Source organism: Ranitomeya imitator, chromosome 2, assembly GCF_032444005.1.
Source record: "Ranitomeya imitator isolate aRanImi1 chromosome 2, aRanImi1.pri, whole genome shotgun sequence".
Lineage (NCBI taxonomy): Eukaryota > Metazoa > Chordata > Amphibia > Anura > Dendrobatidae > Ranitomeya > Ranitomeya imitator.
Genome location: NC_091283.1, coordinates 482,565,599 through 482,580,000, shown reverse-complemented (window position 1 = coordinate 482,580,000; position 14,402 = coordinate 482,565,599).

The window sequence follows — 14,402 nt, the reverse complement described above, 5'->3', positions numbered from 1 at the left end:
TCCAGGGTTCACTGGTTCCCTGCCAGGGAGCTCAGAACCATTTCCCCACAAATCCCAAAACAAACAGAAATCCCGGCCAATAATTATAGGGTGCAACAAGTCCTGAACCACGCCGACTATGTGGGACTCAGTGCCACATGCCGTTTCAATGTCCACCCTGGCCATAGGGTAGTCCTTTGCATCACCATGTATGCACCGCACTCCGACCTTCTTTCCTGGGAGCAGGTGGAGAGGAAAAGTGGCCCTCACCAGGGTCACTAGGCTCCCCGAGTCTAACAGTGCCGTTACTGCTCGACCGTTCACCTTTACGGGACACGCTTGAGGTCCCTCGTTGGATGGAGAGTTCACACTACAGGCTGGATACGCATAGTATGAACAACGGCGTCCCATGCTGCAGTCCATCTGCTCAGTGGTTTGGGAACAACGGGCAGCTATATGTCCTGGCTTGTGGCACCTCCAACAAATAATATCACCCGTGGGGACCTTGGGCACCACCTCCCCCGCCCTTTGTGACCTTGGACGCACCACCCCTTTTTGGGACTCAGCTGCCTTCTGGGACCCCCAGTACGGCATGGGCTGCCTCCCGAAGGAGCCTTCCAACCCTTGGTATCTCTCAACCAGTCCGATCAGCTCGTCGGCATTCTGGGGATCACCCTGGGCAACCCAAGACTGTATAGTCCTCGGGAGGGAATGGACAAACCGATCCATCATCACCCGTTCTACCATCTGTGCAGGCGCAGAGGATTCTGGCTGCAGCCATTTCTGGACCAGGTGCAACAGATCAAACATTTGGGAACGAGGTGGTTTGTCCCGGTGATAGCCCCAGGAGTGAACTCGCTGTGCCCTGACAGTCAGTGTCACCCCCAAACGTGCGAGAACCTCGGCTTTCAATTTGTGATACTCTTTGGCATCCTGCAAGGTCAAATCATAATACGCCTTCTGGGGTTTTCCCGTCAGGTATGGCGCAAGTACCTCTGCCCACTGCTCTGGCGGAAGTTTTTCCCTCTCAGCGACCCTCTCAAACACCGTCAGGAAGGCCTCAACATCATCCCCGGGAGTCATTTTCTGCAATGCGCGTCTTACCGTCTTCCGGACGTGGGTGTCATCAGCCAAACCTGGGGTTGGGGTGCTCGCCTTGCCCTGGATGGCGGTTGCCAGAAGCTGCATCTGCTGCTGATGCTCCTGCTGGCTCTGCTGCATCTGCTGCCGTTGCTCCTGCTGACTCTGCCGTTGCTCCTGCTGGCTCTGTTGTATCTGCTGCATCAACAGCCTGTTGGTCTCTTGCTGCCTTTTCTCCTGCTGTGACTGCATCTGGACCAAGTGTTTCAGCAGGTCCTCCATTTTCTCCGGCAATGCTTGCTGGCTTGCAACAGCCTTGACCCAGGACATTCAAAAATAAACTCACGTCTCCGCTGGGAACGCTGCTCGCACGTCTACCACCAATTGTAAGGATTTCACTCACTCAGCTGCGACGGCTGACACTCAGGAGACGTGTTCCTTTAAAGTTCACTGGGTTTATTGCTTCATAAACCATGTGGCAAATAACAGAAAGCAAAATGGGCCTTTGGTTCAGGCAAAGAAAAACAAGTGTCCAGTTCATCCGGCTCAGTCCTGAAGCCGTAACACACTCAGGAGGGTTTCACCTCCACACATATCTGCTGTGTAAAGGATTAGCCAGTCTTATAAAGAGCTAACCCCACCCAGTAACCCATCACATGATTAGCCATGTGGTCTGACATTACCACAGGTCCTGAAACACATATACAAGATTATGTGCAAGAAAGGAATACTCCGGGCTACATTACAGCAACCAGGCACTTATGTGGCACATACCTCCCATCGACTACAAACCCTTTAGCCATGCTACAGCCCCTACAGCCAAATCTGGAGGGCAGGGAACTGCAAGCTCCCTGGCCACACCAACACCTGGAGGCACCACAGCAGATCAAGAGCCTGAGGCAGCCAGTGAAAAGGCAGTCCTCGTGATAGGTTCATGCTGTCTGCCATACAGGTTAGAAGCAACACGCAGGAGAGGAACTTGAGCAGAACTTAAAGCAGCAAGGACTTAAGAGGGTAGCGCAGTAGGTAGGCCTCCAAACCCACCAGGATAGGTGGATCCTAAGTTGCTTCCAGGCTGCCCAGATCTCCATTACCATCTGTTACCTGTGCCTTGGACTGCACCTTCAGCATCGAGTAAAGGTAAAGAAGACTACAGCCCTTGTGTCCTCTAGTCATTTCTCGCACCCTCAGTCCTGCACCCCAACGTCCACGAACCCTTATAACAGTACTGGTAGCCCTGGGGCCCCGCTCCAACTGTGGGGAGCAGAACCATCCTAGCTGTGTCACCATCGGCCCCAGCGGTCCCCTTAACCCCTTCATGACCCAGCCTATTTTGACCTTAATGACCTGGCCGTTTTTTGCAATTCTGACCAGTGTCCCTTTATGAGGTAATAACTCAGGAACGCTTCAACGGATCCTAGCGGTTCTGAGATTGTTTTTTCGTGACATATTGGGCTTCATGTTAGTGGTAAATTTAGGTCAATAAATTCTGCGTTTATTTGTGATAAAAACGGAAATTTGGCGAAAATTTTGAAAATTTCGCAATTTTCACATTTTGAATTTTTATTCTGTTAAACCAGAGAGTTATGTGACACAAAATAGTTAATAAATAACATTTCCCACATGTCTACTTTACACCAGCACAATTTTGGAAACAAAATTTTTTTTTGCTAGGAAGTTATAAGAGTTAAAATTTGACCTGCGATTTCTCATTTTTACAACGAAATTTACAAAACCATTTTTTTTAGGGACCACCTCACATTTGAAGTCAGTTTGAGGGGTCTATATGGCTGAAAATACCCAAAAGTGACACCATTCTAAAAACTGCACCCCTCAAGGTGCTCAAAACCACATTCAAGAAGTTTATTAACCCTTCAGGTGCTTCACAGCAGCAGAAGCAACATGGAAGGAAAAAATGAACATTTAACTTTTTAGTCACAAAAATTATCTTTTAGCAACATTTTTTTTATTTTCCCAATGGTACAAGGAGAAACTGAACCACGAAAGTTGTTGTCCAATTTGTCCTGAGTACGCTAATACCTCATATGTGGGGGTAAACCACTGTTTGGGCGCACGGCAGGGCTTGGAAGGGAAGGAGCGCCATTTGACTTTTTGAATGAAAAATTGGCTCCACTCTTTAGCGGACACCATGTCACGTTTGGAGAGCCCCCGTGTGCCTAAAAATTGGAGCTCCCCCACACGTGACCCCATTTTGGAAACTAGACGCCCCAAGGAACTTATCTAGATGCATAGTGAGAACTTTGAACCCCCGGGGGCTTCACAAATTGATCCGTAAAAATGAAAAAGTACTTTTTTTTCACAAAATAATTCTTTTAGCCTCAATTTTTTTCATTTTCACATGGGTAACAGGATAAAATGGATCCTAAAATTTGTTGGGCAATTTCTCATGAGTACACCGATACCTCACATGTGGGGGTAAACCACTGTTTGGGCACATGGTAAGGTTCGGAAGGGAAGGAGCGCCATTTGACTTTTTGAATGAAAAATTATCTCCATCGTTGGCGGACACCATGTCGTGTTTGGAGAGCCCCCGTGTGCCTAAACATTGGAGCTCCCCCACAAATGACCCCATTTTGGAAACTAGACCCCCCAAGGAACTTATCTAGATGCATATTGAGCACTTTAAACCCTCAGGTGCTTCACAAATTGATCTGTAAAAATGAAAAAGTACTTTTTTTTTCACAAAAAAATTCTTTTCGCCTCAGTTTTTCATTTTCACATGGGCAATAGGATAAAATGAATCCTAAAATTTGTTGGGCAATTTCTCCCGAGTACGCCGATACCTCATATGTGGGTGTAAACCACTGTTTGGGCACACGGCAGGGCTCGAAAGGGAAGGCGCGCCATTTGACTTTTTGAATGGAAAATTAGCTCCAATTGTTAGCGGACACCATGTCGCGTTTAGAGAGCCCCTGTGTGCCTATGCATTGGAGCTCCCCCACAAGTGACCCCATTTTGGAAACTAGACCCCCCAAGGAACTTATCTAGATGCATATTGAGCACTTTAAACCCCCAGGTGCTTCACAGAAGTTTATAATGCAGAGCCATGAAAATAAAAAATAATTTTTCTTTCCTCAAAAATGATTTTTAGCCTGGAATTTCCTATTTTGCCAAGGGTAATAGGAGAAATTGGACCGCAAATGTTGTTGTCCAGTTTGTCCTGAGTACGCTGATACCCCATATGTGGGGGTAAACCACTGTTTGGGCACACGGCAGGGCTCGGAAGGGAAGGCACGCCAATTGGCTTTTTAAATGGAAAATTAGCTCCAATCATTAGCGGACACCATGTCACGTTTGGAGAGCCCCTGTGTGCCTAAACATTGGAGATCCCCCACATATGACCCCATTTTGGAAACTAGACCCCCAAAGGAACTAATCTAGATGTGTGGTGAGGACTTTGAACTTCCAAGTGCTTCACAGAAGTTTATAACGCAGAGCCATGAAAATAAAATAAAAATTTTATTTTCTCTAAAATGATTTTTTAGCCTGCAATTTATTATTTTCCCAAGGGTAAAAGGAGAAATTTGACCCCAAAAGTTGTTGTACAGTTTCTCCTGAGTACGCTGATACCCCATATGTGGGGGTAAACCACAGTTTGGGCACATGTCGGGGCTCGGAAGTCAAGTAGTGACATTTTGAAATACAGACTTTGATGGAATGCTCTGCGGGCGTTACGTTGCGTTTGCAGAGCCCCTGATGTGGCTAAACAGTAGAAACCCCCCACAAGTGACCCCATTTTAGAAACTAGACCCCGAAAGGAACTTATCTAGATGTGAGGTGAGCACTTTGAACCCCCAAGTGCTTCACAGAAGTTTATAACACAGAGCAGTGAAAATAATAAATACGTTTTCTTTCCTCAAAAATAATTTTATAGCCCAGAATTTTTTATTTTCCCAAGGGTTACAGGAGAAATTGGACCCCAAAAGTTGTTGTCCAGTTTCTCCTGAGTACGCTGATACCCCATATGTGGGGGTAAACCACTGTTTGGGCACACGTCGGGGCTCAGAAGGGAAGTAGTGACTTTTGAAATGCAGACTTTGATGGAATGGTCTGCGGGCGTCACGTTGCGTTTGCAGAGCCCCTGGTGTGCCTAAACAGTAGAAACCCCCCACAAGTGACCCCATTTTGGAAACTAGACCCCCCAAGGAACTTATCTAGATATGTGGTGAGCACTTTGAACCCCCAAGTGCTTCACAGACGTTTACAACGCAGAGCCGTGAAAATAAAAAATCATTTTTCTTTCCTCAAAAATGATGTTTTAGCAAGCAATTTTTTATTTTCTCAAGGGTAACAGGAGAAATTGGACCCCAGTAATTGTTGCCCAGTTTGTCCTGAGTACGCTGATACCCCATATGTGGGGGTAAACCACTGTTTGGGCACATGTCGGGGCTCGGAAGTCAAGTAGTGACGTTTTGAAATGCAGACTTTGATGGAATGGTCTGCGGGCGTCACGTTGCGTTTGCAGAGCCCCTGGTGTGCCTAAACAGTAGAAACCCCCCACAAGTGACCCCATTTTGGAAACTAGATCCCCCAAGGAACTTATCTAGATATGTGGTGAGCACTTTGAACCCCCAAGTGCTTCACAGACGTTTACAACGCAGAGCCGTGAAAATAAAAAATCATTTTTCTTTCCTCAAAAATGATGTTTTAGCAAGCAATTTTTTATTTTCTCAAGGGTAACAGGAGAAATTGGACCCCAGTAATTGTTGCCCAGTTTGTCCTGAGTACGCTGATACCCCATATGTGGGGGTAAACCACTGTTTGGGCACATGTCGGGGCTCGGAAGTCAAGTAGTGACGTTTTGAAATGCAGACTTTGATGGAATGGTCTGCGGGCGTCACGTTGCGTTTGCAGAGCCCCTGGTGTGCCTAAACAGTAGAAACCCCCCACAAGTGACCCCATTTTGGAAACTAGACCCCCCAAGGAACTTATCTAGATATGTGGTGAGCACTTTGAACCCCCAAGTGCTTCACAGACGTTTACAACGCAGAGCCGTGAAAATAAAAAATCATTTTACTTTCCTCAAAAATGATGTTTTAGCAAGCAATTTTTTATTTTCTCCAGGGTAACAGGAGAAATTGGACCCCAGTAATTGTTGCCCAGTTTGTCCTGAGTACACTGATACCCCATATGTGGGGGTAAACCACTGTTTGGGCACACGTCGGGGCTCGGAAGGGAAGGAGCACCATTTGACTTTTTGAATAAAAGATTGGCTGGAATCAATGGTGGCGCCATGTTGCGTTTGGAGACCCCCTGATGTGCCTAAACAGTAGAAACCCCTCAATTCTAACGCCAACACACCCCTAACCCTTATCCCAACTGTAGCCGTAACCCTAACCACAACCCTAACCGCAACACACCCCTAACCACAACCCTAACCCCAACACACCCCTAACCCTAACCACAACCCTAATTCCAACCCAACCCTAACCCTAAGGCTATGTACCCACGTTGCGGATTCGTGTGAGATTTTTCCGCACCATTTTTGAAAAATCCGCGGGTAAAAGGCACTGCGTTTTACCTGCGGATTTACTGCGGATTTCACCTGCGGATTCCTATTGAGGAATAGGTGTAAAACGCTGCGGAATCCGCACAAAGAATTGACATGCTGCGGAAAATACAACGCAGCGTTTCCGTGCGGTATTTTCCGCACCATGGGCACAGCGGATTTGGTTTTCCATAGGTTTACATGGTACTGTAAACCTGATGGAACACTGCTGCGGATCCGCAGCGGCCAATCCGCTGCGGATCCGCAGCCAAATCCGCACCGTGTGCACATAGCCTAATTCTAAAGGTATGTGCACACGCTTCGGAAAACGCTGCGGATCCGCAGCAGTTTCCCATGAGTTTACATTTCAATGTAAACCTATGGGAAACAAAAATCGCTGTACACATGCTGCGGAAAAACTGCACGGAAACGCAGCGGTTTACATTCCGCAGCATGTCACTTCTTTCTGCGGATTCCACAGCGGTTTTACAACTGCTCCAATAGAAAATCGCAGTTGTAAAACCGCAGTGAAATGCGCAGAAAAACCGCGGTAAATCTGCCATAAATCCGCAGCGGTTTAGCACTGCGGATTTATCAAATCCGCTGCGGAAAAATCCGCAGAGGACCAGAATACGTGTGCACATACCGAAACCCTAACCCTACCCCTAACCCTACCCCTAACCCTAACCCTACCCCTAACCCTACCCCTAACCCTACCCCTACCCCTAACCCTACCCCTAACCCTACCCCTAACCCTACCCCTACCCCTACCCCTAACCCTACCCCTAACCCTAACCCTAGTTCTAACTCCAACCTTAGTGAAAAAAAAAAAAATTCTTTATTTTATTATTGTCCCTATCTATGGGGGACAAATGGGGGGGGTCATTTACTGTTTTTTTATTTTGACCACTGTGATAGATTATATCACAGTGATCAAAATTCACATTGGAACGAATCTGCCGGCCGGCAGATTCGGCGGGCGCACTGCGCATGCGCCCGCCATTTTGGAACATGGCGGCGCTCGGGGAAGAAGACGGACGGGACCCCGCCAGGATCGGTAAGTATAAGGGGGGGAGATCAGGGCACAGGGGGGGGGGAGATCAGGGCACGGGGGGGCGTCGGAGCACGGGGGGGAGGGATCGGAGCATGGGGGAGAGTGATCGGTGTGCGGGCGGGTGGATCGGTGTGCAGGGGGGGTGGATCGGTGTGCAGGGGGGGTGGTTCGGAGCACGGGGGGGGATCGGAGTGCGGGGGGGTTTGATTGGAGCACGGGGGGGTGTGATTGGAGCACGGGGGGAGCGGGCAGGAGGACGGGGGAGCGGAGCACAGGACGGAGGGGAGCGGGCCACAGATCGGGGGGCTGGGGGGGCGATCGGTGAGGTGGGGTGGGGGCACATTAGTATTTCCAGCCATGGCCGATGATATTGCAGCATCGGCCATGGCTGGATTGTAATATTTCACCATTTTTTTAGGTGAAATATTACAAATCGCTCTGATTGGCAGTTTCACTTTCAACAGCCAATCAGAGCGATCGTAGCCACGAGGGGGTGAAGCCACCCCCCCTGGGCTAAACTACCACTCCCCCTGTCCCTGCAGATCGGGTGAAATGGGAGTTAACCCTTTCACCCGGCCTGCAGGGACGCGATCTTTCTGTGACACAGCATATGCGTCACAGGTCGGATTGGCACCGACTTTCATGACGCATACGCTGTGTCACAGGTCGGGAAGGGGTTAAGCAGTGTTGGCCATCCTTTGCCGAACACCACAGGTGGCGTCGCAAACTAACCCCTATGAACTTTCCCATTCATTTTAATTTTATTGGACATCCAGAGCCACGGACCAGGTCACTGCGGCCGTGACAACCCCCCTGAAGACCTGTCTGACCCGGACCCGGCCCGAGTACCCCACGGCTCTAGCGGGCACTCCATATACAGCTACCATTATCTACATCTTTATGGTATGGAAAATTGCAAAAAATTGGAAAAGAACTGAGGCATAAACCTTACAAGTTATGAAAAAAAACTTAAGTTTCATGCCCTTAAATCACAGGGATATGTTGCACAATATAGTTAATAAGTAGCATTTTCCACATGTCTACTTTACATCAGCACAATTTTGGAACCAAATTTTTTTGTTAGGAAGTTAGAAGGGTTAACAGTTGACCAGCGATTTTCTCATTTTTACAACAAAATTTACAAAACCATTTTTTAGGGACCACATCAAATTTGAAGTCCCCTTGAGGGGTCTATATGATAGAATAGGATCTTTTGGGGTGTGGAAAAAAATGAACATTTAACTTTTTTCACAAAAAATTTACTTCAGATCCAATTTTCCTTTATTTTGGCAAGAGTAACAGGAAAAAGTAGACCCTAAAATTTGTTGTGTAATCTCTCTTGAGCATGCCGATACGCCATGTGAGGGAGAAACCACTGTTTGGGCGCACAGCATAGCTCGGAAGTGAAGGAGCGGCATTTGACTTTTTGAATGCAAAATTTGATGGAACAATTGGCGGACACCATGTAATGTTTGGAGACCATCTGATGTGCCTAAACAGTGAAAATCCCCCACAAGTAACACCATTTTGGAAACTAAACCCCTCAGGGAACTGATCTAGATGTGTGGTGAGCACATTGAACCCTCAGGTGCTTCACAGAAGTTTATGACGTTGACGCGTAAAAATAATAAAAATCTAAATTTCCCCCAAATATGCTTTTAGCACAAAATATTGCATTTTCATAAGAGTAACAGGAGAACTTGCACCATACAATTTGTTGTGCAATTTCTCCTAAGTATGGCACTGCTCAATATGAAGGTGAAAACTACCGTATATACTCGTGTACAAGCCAATTTTTTCAACCCCCTGCAGCTTATACACAAGTCATTGTTCCAGAAAGATGGTGGGGGAGGAGGAGCGGCGGAGCAGCAAGTCACAGAGGTAGGAGCTGGCGGCCTGCGGCTAAAGCCTGTGCCCGCTGCTAAAGAGAAATGAATATTCACTGTGCTGGCAGTGAATATTCATTTTTCTTATAGTGCGCAGTCACAGCTGCAGCCGAAGGCTTCCAGCACACATCCTAGTACTTAACTCCCCTGCGTGCCCTTGCTGCATCTCCTTCTGGCGCCAGCAGCTCTTCCGGCCGAGCAATCACGTGTCCCGTGTGAATATTCACCCCTCTCTACTGCCATAGGCATAGAGTGAATATTCATTACCTTAATGAGCGGGGACATGTGATTGCTCGGCCAGAAGAGCTGCTGACGAGGGCGCGCAGGGAAGGTAAGTAGGATGTATTTTTTTTTTCATAGGAACCATGCATACAAGGACAGGGATAAGGAGCCATGCACACAAGGACCGGGATGGGGAGCCATGCATACAAGGACAGGGATGGAGAGCCATGCATACCAGGATTGGGATGAGGGGACAATGCATACCCAGCTTATACTCGTGTCAATAAGTTTTCCAAGTTTTTCGTGGCAAATTTAGGTGCCTCGGCTTATATTATTATACATTTTTATAGTGCCATTTATTCCATGGCGCTTTACATGTGAACGGGGCAAATATAGACAAGTACAATAAACATCAGTAAAACAAGGCACACACAAGTACAGGAGGAGTGAGGACCCTGACTGCGAGGGCTCACAGTCTACAGGGGAAGGGTGAGGATACAGTAGGAGAGGGTTGAGCTGGTCATGCGGCGGTTCAGTAGACTGGGAATCACTGCAGGTTGTAGGCTTGTTGGAAGAGTTTGGTCTTCAGGTTCCTTTTGAAGGTTTCCGTGGTAGGCGAGAGCCTGATGTGTTGGGGTAGAGAGTTCCAGAGTATAGGGGAATTATGGGAGAAGTCTTGGATGCGGTTGTGGGAGGAAGAGAGGAGTAGAGAAGGAGATCATGAGACGATCGAAGGTTGCGTGTAGGTAGGTACCAGGAGACCATGTCACAGATGTATGGAGGAGTCAGGTTGTGAATGGCTTTGTATGTCATTGTTAGTGTTTTGAACTGTAGCCTCTGGGCAATAGGAAGCCAGTGAAGGGTCTGGCAGAGAGGAGAGGCTGGAGAGTAATGGGGAGACAGGTGGATTAGTCGGGCAGCAGAGTTTAGGATAGATTGGAGTGGTGCCAGAGTGCTAGAGGGGAGGCCAGAGAATAGGAGGTTGCAGTAGTCGAGGCAGGAGATGATAAGGGCATGTACTAGTGTTTTTGTGGTTTCATGGTCAAGGAAAGCATGGATCCGGGAAATGTTTTTGAGTTGGAATCGGCAAGAGGAGGCAAGGGCTTGGATATGTGGCTTGAAAGAGAGAGTAGAGTCAATGATCACCCCGAGGCACCGATTGTGCGGGACCGGGGAAAGTGAGCAGCCATTGACATTGATGGATAGGTCGGGTGGAGGGGTAGAGTGAGGTGGGGGAAAGATGATGAATTCTGTTTTGTCCATGTTCAGTTTTAGAAAATGAGCAGAATAGAAGGATGAAATAGCAGACAGGCATTGTGGGATTTTGGTCAGTAAGGAAGTGAGGTCTGGTCCAGATAGGTAGATCTGCGTGTCATCAGCGTAGAGATGATATTGTAAACCTTGGGATTCTATGAGCTGTCCCAGGCCGAAGGTGTAGATGGAGAAGAGAAAGGGTCCTAGAACTGAGCCTTGGGGAACACCGACAGACAGGGGGCGAGATGAGGAGGTGGTGTGGGAGAGGGAGACACTGAATGTCCGGTCTGTTAGATATGATGAGATCCAGGATAGGGCCAAGTCTGTGATGCCAAGATATGAGAGAATCTGTAACAGGAAGGAGTGGTCCACAGTGTCGAAGGCAGAAGACAGGTCCAGGAGGAGGAGGACAGAGTAGTGTCGCTTGCTTAGTAGGTCATTGGTCACTTTAGTTAGGGCAGTTTTAGTTGAGTGATGTGGTCGGAAGCCAGATTGTAACTGGTCAAAGTGGGAGCAGAAGGAGAGGTGGGAGGACAGTTCAAGATGGACCTGCTGTTCCAGTAGGCATAAGGGAGAAGGGATATCGGGCGATAGCTGGACACAGAGGATAGGTCGAGGGAGGGTTTTTTGAGGATAGGTGTGATTGATGCGTGTTTGAAGGATGAGGGGAAGACACCATTTGTAAGTGAGAGGTTGAAGAGTTGTGTTAGGGTTAGGAGGAAGACTTTTGCGAGGTTAGGGATGAGTTGGGTCAACTTATACACGAGTATATATGGTACTTTTAAAGCACAGTGAAAAGAAATGTCCAGCTTCACCGAAGGGAGCTTAGTTGCCAGAAACGCGTTGAAATTCACACCCATATGGTTTGTGCTGAAGTTTGTATCCTCTATATTACAAGTTTGTGAATAAAGAAACCTTTACGCCTGGACACAGTGAGTCCTGAAGTTCTGCTTATGCATCACGGGTGAACTGGTTTATATTCCTTCTCCTCAATGATTTGAGGGTGCCATGTCACATTGGCAGAGCCCTTGAGGTGCCAGAGCAACAGAAACCCCCTATATGTGAACTCATTTTACAAACTACACTCCCCAATTAATTCATCTAGGGGTACAGTGATCATGTGTCTCCCAGAATCACGGCAGGTGCCATGACCAACTGGGAGAGACCAGGAGGTGCCAGAACAGCAGAACTCCCCATAAGTCACCCCATTATACAAACTACACCTCTCAATTAATTCATCTAGAGGTGCAGTGATCATATTGACACCGTGGGTGTCTCACAGAATCTTATACCATTGCGCAGTGAAAAAACATAACTAAATTTTTTACTACCAAAATCTTGTTTTAGCCCCAGATTTTCCATTTTCACACAGGAAGTGGGTAAAATGGCACCAAAATTTGTCCCACAATTTCTACTGATTGCAGCATTACCCCATATGTGGCTGTACAGTACTACTTAGCCATACGAAGAGACTCGGGAGGAACGGAGCGCTATTTGCCTCCGGCAGTGCAGATTGTCCTAGAACAGTTTGTGGACTCCATATACAGAGCCCTTAATTGCTAAAAGAGCAAAATCCCCACCTCGAGTGACCCCATTTTGGAAACTATACCCCACGGGGAATTTAACTACAGGTGTAGTGATGATTTTGACTCCTTGGGTATTTTACAGGAACAAGCAGCAATGAATGTTGCCAAGTGAAAATTGCAAACTGCCGTTGTAGTGACCAGTACGCTGTAGCAACCAGTACATTGTAGTTACCAGTACGTTATGCCCAACCTGTACTTCTGGAGGCATGCACCCGTAAGTTAACCCCTTCATGACCCAGCCTATTTTGACCTTAAAGACCTTGCCGTTTTTTGCAATTCTGACCAGTGTCCCTTTATGAGGTAATAACTTAGGAACGCTTCAACGGATCCTAGCGGTTCTGAGATTGTTTTTTCGTGACATATAGGGCTTCATGTTAGTGGTAAATTTAGGTCAATAAATTCTGCGTTTATTTGTGATAAAAACGGAAATTTGGCGAAAATTTTGAAAATTTCGCAATTTTCACATTTTGAATTTTTATTCTGTTAAACCAGAGAGATATGTGACACAAAATAGTTAATAAATAACATTTCCCACATGTTTACTTTACATCAGCACAATTTTGGAAACAAAATTTTTTTTTGTTAGGAAGTTATAAGGGTTAAAATTTGACCAGCGATTTGTCATTTTTACAACGAAATTTACAAAACCATTTTTTTTAGGGACCACCTCACATTTGAAGTCAGTTTGAGGGGTCTATATGGCTGAAAATACCCAAAAGTGACACCATTCTAAAAACTGCACCCCTCAAGGTGCACAAAACCACATTCCAGAAGTTTATTAACCCTTCAGGTGCTTCACAGCAGCAGAAGCAACATGGAAGGAAAAAATGAACATTTAACTTTTTAGTCACAAAAATTATCTTTTAGCAACAATTTTTTTATTTTCCCAATGGTAAAAGGAGAAACTGAACCACGAAAGTTGTTGTCCAATTTGTCCTGAGTACGCTGATACCTCATATGTTGGGGTAAACCACTGTTTGGGCGCACGGCAGGGCTTGGAAGGGAAGGAGCGCCATTTGACTTTTTGAATCAAAAATTGGCTCCACTCTTTAGCGGACACCATGTCACGTTTGGAGAGCCCCCGTGTGCCTAAAAATTGGAGCTCCCCCACAAGTGACCCCATTTTGGAAACTAGATGCCCCAAGGAACTTATCTAGATGCATAGTGAGCACTTTGAACCCCCAGGTGCTTCACAAATTGATCCGTAAAAATGAAAAAGTACTTTTTTTTCACAAAAAAATTCTTTTTGCCTCAATTTTTTCATTTTCACATGGGCAACAGGATAAAATGGATCCTAAAATGTGTTGGGCAATTTCTCCTGAGTACACCAATACCTCACATGTGGGGGTAAACCACTGTTTGGGCACATGGTAAGGCTCGGAAGGGAAGGAGCGCCATTTGACTTTTTGAATCAAAAATTGGCTCCACTCTTTAGCGGACACCATGTCACGTTTGGAGAGCCCCCGTGTGCCTAAAAATTGGAGCTCCCCCACAAGTGACCCCATTTTGGAAACTAGATGCCCCAAGGAACTTATCTAGATGCATAGTGAGCACTTTGAACCCCCAGGTGCTTCACAAATTGATCCGTAAAAATGAAAAAGTACTTTTTTTTCACAAAAAAATTCTTTTTGCCTCAATTTTTTCATTTTCACATGGGCAACAGGATAAAATGGATCCTAAAATGTGTTGGGCAATTTCTCCTGAGTACACCAATACCTCACATGTGGGGGTAAACCACTGTTTGGGCACATGGTAAGGCTCGGAAGGGAAGGAGCGCCATTTGACTTTTTGAATGAAAAATTATTTCCATCGTTAGCGGACACCATGTCGCG